The sequence below is a fragment of the Panthera onca genome, chromosome A1 (assembly GCF_046562875.1).
Source record: "Panthera onca isolate mPanOnc1 chromosome A1, mPanOnc1 haplotype 2, whole genome shotgun sequence".
NCBI classification, from domain to species: Eukaryota; Metazoa; Chordata; class Mammalia; order Carnivora; family Felidae; genus Panthera; species Panthera onca.
In genome coordinates, this window is record NC_138339.1 from 103,853,591 (window position 1) to 103,860,608 (window position 7,018).

Below are 7,018 nucleotides of genomic sequence, written 5' to 3' on the forward strand. Positions count from 1 at the left end.
TGCTGAGCATTTTCAACCTAGGCTTCAAAGGCATCTTCCCCAGAACATACATCTGATTGGTTAATCAATAACAGGTGCTTGTTTATTCTGTGATTCACTCTTCTAAGGCCAGTGCTACATATTATTAGTATCCTGGCCAAGGCAGTGTTTACATTTCCCGCTCTCTTCCTCTGAACCTTTGTGTCTAAAAGGTTTTCCTGCTTGCCAATGGTAGAATTTATATCCAAAAACAAAGGAATTATTCACAACTTCTTGTATTTTTGTGGGCTTTATAGGCAGGAACTTTACAAATGCCGAATAGCTCAATAACAACAACAGCATTAAGGCAGGCAATGCTCATAAACTTTATGTAACCTCAAAAATGACAACACCCAGAGCCTTTAATCAGCCTCTGAGATTTCAGTGTTCCTTTTTAGTTGCTTTTCTTTCCTTCTCCAAATGTAAGAAGACTTTCCATGTGACTACTTCTTATGACTTTGGTGATATTCAAATGACAGTCAGTCACCTTGGTTATTTGGTAATTGTGAATAATTCTGAGCTTCACCCGGGATGTTTCAAAGTGTTGCACGGCTCCAGTATGTCTTCTGTTTTCTGCCTCCAGCAAAGACCTTTCAAGGGTCGGCGGGAGGGGACTGCAGGGGATAAATGTGCAATAGCATAGATTAGTGAGATTTCCCATTCATTATAGGATTTCCCATTAGTGGTGTTTCAGGCAATGCAGAATTGAAAGGTCGAACATGATTGTTGTTTGAAGCATGTAATTAGGAGCCAGGCAGGAGTTGTATGTATATAACTCCAGTCAAGGGAATATACTGCCTTCGAGTAGTCTAGTGGTTGAGGGAACAGTTTGGATTGAAAAAAAGGGATGGGTTCTTATCCTGGCTCTGCCACTTAATAGCTGGAAACTTTGGGCACACGCTTAACTGTTCTGAGCCTCTATAAAGTGGGATTAGCAATTCTTACAGTCACCCTATGAGAGAAATATCATCAGTCTCCTCTAGCAAGGAGTTGTGCGGGTCAACAGCACCTAGAAGCTAACCCCCTCTTACTCATTTTTCATCCAATAAGTTTGCATCAGCCAGCCACGGTGCTAGGGGCTAGAACCAGAGTGGGGAGCCTGAAAAATAAAATCACCAACCTCCTGGAGTTTACATTCTAGTTGGGGTGAGACAGACAATAAACAAACTAATGTTCAAGGTAATTACATATTATGATGTATGTTGTAAAGGAAGGAAGCCAGCTGATGTGATAGACAGTAAGCAGAGCAGGAAGATGCATGTAGATTGGTTGGGAGCCTGAACTAGGAGCAGAGACTGAGCATAGCTGGGTTGGAGCACAACACATAGAGCGTCCCCTGTGCTAAGTCCTTAGAGTAACCTCCTATTTCTCACAAAATCCTTCAAGGCAGGTAGAGTTAGTACCTGTATTTTTCAGATGAGGAAATTTGGGTTTAGAAGATTGAATACACTGCCCAGGGTCACACCATCATAAGTCAGCAGGGCTGGGATTTGGAGTCCAAAGCCCAAGCTTATGAGCATGATATGCCAGGGACGATGCTTCTTTAAATGTTTTTTTTTTTTTAATGTTTATTTATTTTTGAGAGAGAAAGAGAGAGAGAGAGAGAGAGAGAGAAAGAGCAGGAGAGGGGCAGAGAGAGAGGGAGACACAGGATCCGAAGCAGGCTCCAGGCTCTGAGCTGTCAGCACAGAGCCTGATGTGGGGGTCGTAGTCACGAACTGCTAACTCATGACCTGAGCTGAAGTCGGACGCTTAACCTACTGAGCCACCCAGGCACCCCAGGAATGCTGCTTCTTAGAGGAGGGAAGGGAGCTGGAGACCACTTAGCTCATGCAGCCATTTATGAGGGGAAAAAAGGCAGACTTGGTTCCTGACTTGGATATCTGTCATTCCTTGAGACGGGGATATAGCAGGAGGCAAACGTGGGAGGTTTGGGCATTTTAAGTTTGAATTGTCAGTAGGTGATTCAGGGGGTGGGGGCTATATTTAATAAACAATAGGATAGAAGGGTCTTTAGTTATTTTGACAGATGTGATCTGCAGATTTAGATTTATGGGAGATTAGTCCAAAGACAAGAGTTGAAACAACAAGATCAAGTGTGATGGCCCCGGGAGAATATATAGAATGAGACGGTGAGGACATGACTGGAAACCTAGTCTTCTGGTCTTGTATCCAGTACTTTTCTCATTGCTCACCACCGTCAAATGAAGACAACAACTGATCTTTGGACTACTAAAGCATACAATGGTTTCTTGAAAGCTGCATCAATTTGACATGTTTTGTTCTTATTTTTGTTTTCTTTTAAATGTCTCTACGCACATTAAAAAGACAAATGGAATCAGTGTATGAAAGGGCATTTAACAAAAAGCCTTTCCCTGCCAGAGTTATCTCCCCGTTCCTCACCTCAAACGTTCTCCTGAAGGCAACCATTATTAGCATTTTGTGTGTGTCTTTGTAGAAATATCCCACGAATATACAGGCATACATATGTATATATCATGTTTGCATAAGATATAAGGGACCGTTTTGTAGACAATATCTGTACTTTGTTCTTTTCACTTAACATTAGATGTTAAAGCTTTTTCCTTGCCACCAATAAAGAGTTGACTCATTCTTTTTAATGGTTACAGAGTATCCCACTGTATGAGCAAACCTAAATATATTCATCTATCCCAATAAATCAGTATTTAGGTAGTTTCCAGTCTTTATGATTGCAACATGCTTCAGTGAACATCTTTGCAGAGATATTTTTGTGTACACATGCAGGTCTATCTGGAAGATATACTTGTAGTGGAATGGCTGTGACACATGGTATACAGATTTTATATTTTGATAGGTCTGCCAAATTGCTCCCTGATGGGTGGGACCAGCTTAACAATGTGTGTAGGAGCGTCATCTTCAAGCTGGACAACTGGTTGATGATCAGTCCCTTTTCCTGTGAAGCCAGCCTAAATTGCTGGGTGAGCTTTTGGGGAAGCCTTCAGATTTCTCTGCTCTGGATTCCCCTGGACACCCTCCTCTTCCCAGAGTGTTTAAATCTGAGGCTAGAGGCACCCAAAACCCAGTGAGCACCTGAACCCCCTCCTGGTTGATCCTCTGTGCTTAGTTTTAGAGCCTCCCTGGGCCCGCCTCTGTGAGTTTTGGCTTACCTGGCCCCAGTTCTTCAACACATATTTCTCTGTATTACATCCCATGAGGCATGGCTTTGGGCATCTGTCTGGCTTTTGGGTCTCCTCTGGGCTTGGTCTGAGGAATGTGAGGAAGAAGGAAAGGAAGAGGGAGGGAGGAAGAGAGGGAAGGGGCTGGTGAAGAGAGAGAGTGAGAGAAAGTGAGAGAGAGCAAGAGAGATTAGAGGTCAACTTTCTTGTTTCTGTTCTTATGCCTCTTTGTCTTGTGAGCGTGCTTCCTTTAGATTTTGAACTTTATTCGTATTAAAAATTTTTAAATGTTTTGTTTATTTTTGAGAGACAGAGAGAGACAGAGTGTGAGTGAGGGAGGGGCAGAGAGGGAGGGAGACACAGAATCCGAAGCAGGCTCCAGGCTCTGAGCTGTCAGCACAGAGCCCATCATGAGGCTCAAACTCACGGACCATGAGATCATGACCTGAACTGAAGTTGGACACTCAACTAACTGGAGTCAGCCAGGTGCCCATTGGGCCACCAGTTCCTGTCATTTTAATCCATTAATCAGCAGGGTCTTGAGGATCAACTGTGTCACTATTACCCAGCTTGCTGCCTTGCTTGCTGCTATTTAAATCCTAGAGAACGAGAGTTGGAAAAGACCTGAAAAACATGGACTCTAGTGACTTCCAAAGTGTTCTTTTTGGGGAGGGATGGTGGCCCATGGGAGGTGCCTCTCTGGTTTCTGAGGGCGTACTGAGAGTCATGATCTTCAGTGTAGGATTTGTGGGTGGGGTTAAGTTCTGGGTCACTCAGTTTTGTTTTAACCAGAAAGGTTTAAAAAAGATTTCTTTTAAGTTTATTTATTTTGAGAGAGAGAGAGAGAGAGAGAGAGAGAGAGAGAGAGAGAGAGAGAGGCAAAGAGAGAATCCCAAACAGGCTCTGTGCTGTCACAGAAACGGGGTTCCATCTTACCACTGGTCCTGACATCATGACCTGAGCCAAAATCGAGTTGGGCACTTCATCAACTGGGCCACCCAGGCACCCCTAACCAGAAAGATTTTGATGCAGTTTACATTATTGGGCTTTACTGCCATATTATATTTAAAAAGGGATTCTGCTGCCTAAGAAAAAAATGTTTTAAAAAAAAGACCCACCAGTTTAGTCTAATTCCCTTTTTTAGATGTAAGGAAACTGGTCTGGAAAAGAAAGGTGACTTATCTGAGGTCATTTGGATATTTAAATGATGAAGGAGGAATTTGAACTCTACAGATTGACAGTTTAGTGTCCTGTCTGCTGCAGAGCATGAGCTAAATAAGAGCTTGTAACTAAAGCTTAGACCCCCTCACAAACCAATCAGGTGAAAGAGAGGCCTACATCTTCAGTTTAAACTTAAACCAAACCTTTGTTGAAATTTTCTTCACTCCTTAAAAATGTAATTTTCACTTTTGCACTGAGCCCATCTGGGAATAAATGTGTCGAAAGACTCTCAGAAAAGCTGTTCTCACTGTACATATTTCTTTCCATCTAGAAATTCCAGAAGGACTTGCCATATAGTATATCTCAGGAGAAAACTGTTAAGATGTATTTTCTGGCTATATTCAGCTGACTTCAGCCATCTCCCCTCCAGAGACCTTGGAGAAGACTGAGAAGCCCTTAGGTCTCTTCCAGAACTTACTTCAGGTCTGTTTGAGTTGTAGGAGTCACTAACATGGAGGGATTCTTTGCTTGGTATTTTATTCCTAAAATCATCATTACTGAACTTATTTGTTTGTTCTGGAAATGATGCACACCTGTTGGCCTTTAGTGCTGCAAGACCAGGCCTTTTCCAGCTCACGCAGTAGGGAGTGCACACAGGAAGTGTAGAGAAAATAGACACCAGAGGCAACAAAGTACATGCAGAAAATACATAGGAAATATAGACCCAAGAGGCAACACTCAAGCTTATATTTCTAAGTCAACATGAGCACATCTGAGAAATGGATTGGAAGTGGAAACATAGAAATTGTAGAGAGAGTAGAAGCTTTGAGTCTGGAGGTTGTATTGAAACCAGTTTCCTCTGTATTAGAGCCTTTGCTGAGGTAGAATTTTTTTTTTTTTTTAATTTCAGATTTTCCTTTGCTTTCCTCAGTCTCTCCTAGTTACAAACACTTGAACAATCTTTTTTAAAAAGTCCCTCTTTCTGGTGCTTGGTTACACCCTTCAAATATTCATTGGTATTTATTTCCCCCTTTTGGCGTCATTTGGCCAAGTTCTGCATATTTAATTCTTTTGCTTTTCCTCATAAATGAATATTTCTGGCCCTTTGATCCTCCCTTTTCCATTCAGGAACAAGCTGAACTAAGCTATTGATGGGCTCAGGCCTCCTTCCCTTCAGATGACGGGAGGAGTGAAGGCAGGTACTTGGTACACCGCTTACCCCAGTACAAGTGCACAGATTTTCTTCTTGCAAGACACAGAGGAAGCTGTGGTTTTGAAAGTTATTTGGATGGAGTAATGAGAGATTTTCATGGGGAAGCAAAGAGCGACAGAAAGTTATATCAAAGGCTTGGCTCCTCATATGGGGCCTTCTGGAATTTCCTTGCCTTGGAATCTCTCCCTATCCCAAATAGGACTGGATAAATAGATCTTGAAAATCACATAGCCTGTACTTGTTTACCCTGGCTGCTTTCGTTTGATCACTTGGATATTGGAAGTATGGTGAGATTTGGTGTGGGTCACTGTCGGAACCTGGTTTGATCTTTCTCTTCGTGAGAGCATCGGAAGGATTGGTGAATCCATCCTGGTGAACGGTATTCAAAGTCCAAGTGCAAAGGCACACCTTGAGGATTCTCATTTACATTTGCTCTTTCAAATGTATGTTTGCATGAAAATCCATACTTCTCTTTTATTGCTGTAGCTGAATTGGATGTATTTATGGAAGCACACTGTTGATTATGGAGAATCTTGGAGCACAGATACAGGGTCTAATTCAGGAATTGTTCTGGGGCATTAGGTGATAAGTGCAGTTTCACTGCTTAATTGCAATGGAGGATTTTCACCATGAGTAAACAAAGTCTTGTTGTTAAAAGAGCTGGTGCATACTGACAAATGCCGTTCACTGCCGGAACAACAGTGGGGACTTCACCTGGATCTCCGGGCTGATGTGCTGCACAAGGTTCTCAGTGTGCTGATTGGAGTGGGGAGTGAGACTCTGTCACCTTTCCCTTCTACTGTCAACAGTTGTGATGTAGCAAGGACTGGACTGAGGTTAAAGTCGAACATTTAGGAGTAGAAGAAAAAATCACACCAGGACAGAGGCAAGTCAGTGAAGGCTCAGGGACCAGAATCTCTTATCAACCAGAGATAACCACTTTTATGTCCAGAGATTTTTTTTTCCATCTGGAATGTTTCCTGTGTTTTCTCTGGTCTTCCTCCTAAGATTTGAGGCCAGAGCTATTTAAGGAAGATGGGGAGAATTCCTGGGCCATTGTGGCATTTTCTGCCAAAATGTCTAATATGATGAAAGCATGTTTAGTTGACATACAGCCTTGGTTTCCTCACTGTGTTCATTCATTCTATAAGCTTTTGTGCAAGCACGTGTTGATGTACTTTCTGTAACTGTTGTGTACTAATGTGCATGTCTCCTCTGCCTGTCTCTTCTTTAGTTGGGTCATAGCCTCTCACTTTTCCACTTTTCAGGTGTTCATTCATTCACTCATTCATCTATTCAATCATTCAACAAATATTTATTGGCTACCTAATATGTGGTTGAGATAGATTCTAGCAAAGGCAGTGTGAGTCACAGACCAGTCTCTATGCCCTTTATAATCCAGGAAATGTAGACCAAGCTCTCAAATGGTCCCCTTCAAGCCTCTTCTCTAGGGTCCGAGTCGGGGTGG

At 42.4% G+C, this 7,018-nt stretch overlaps 1 long non-coding RNA gene across 1 annotated transcript; it reads right to left on the reverse strand.

Moving 5' to 3' along the window:
- Nucleotides 1–331: 331 nt before the first annotated feature.
- Nucleotides 332–3,570, reverse strand: LOC144615673 (uncharacterized). Its single transcript, XR_013554099.2, has 2 exons — nt 3,168–3,570; nt 332–632 (listed from the first exon to the last, which is right to left on the reverse strand). It is a non-coding gene; the product is annotated as an uncharacterized LOC144615673 (long non-coding RNA).
- Between the last annotated feature and the right edge of the window lie 3,448 nt (nt 3,571–7,018).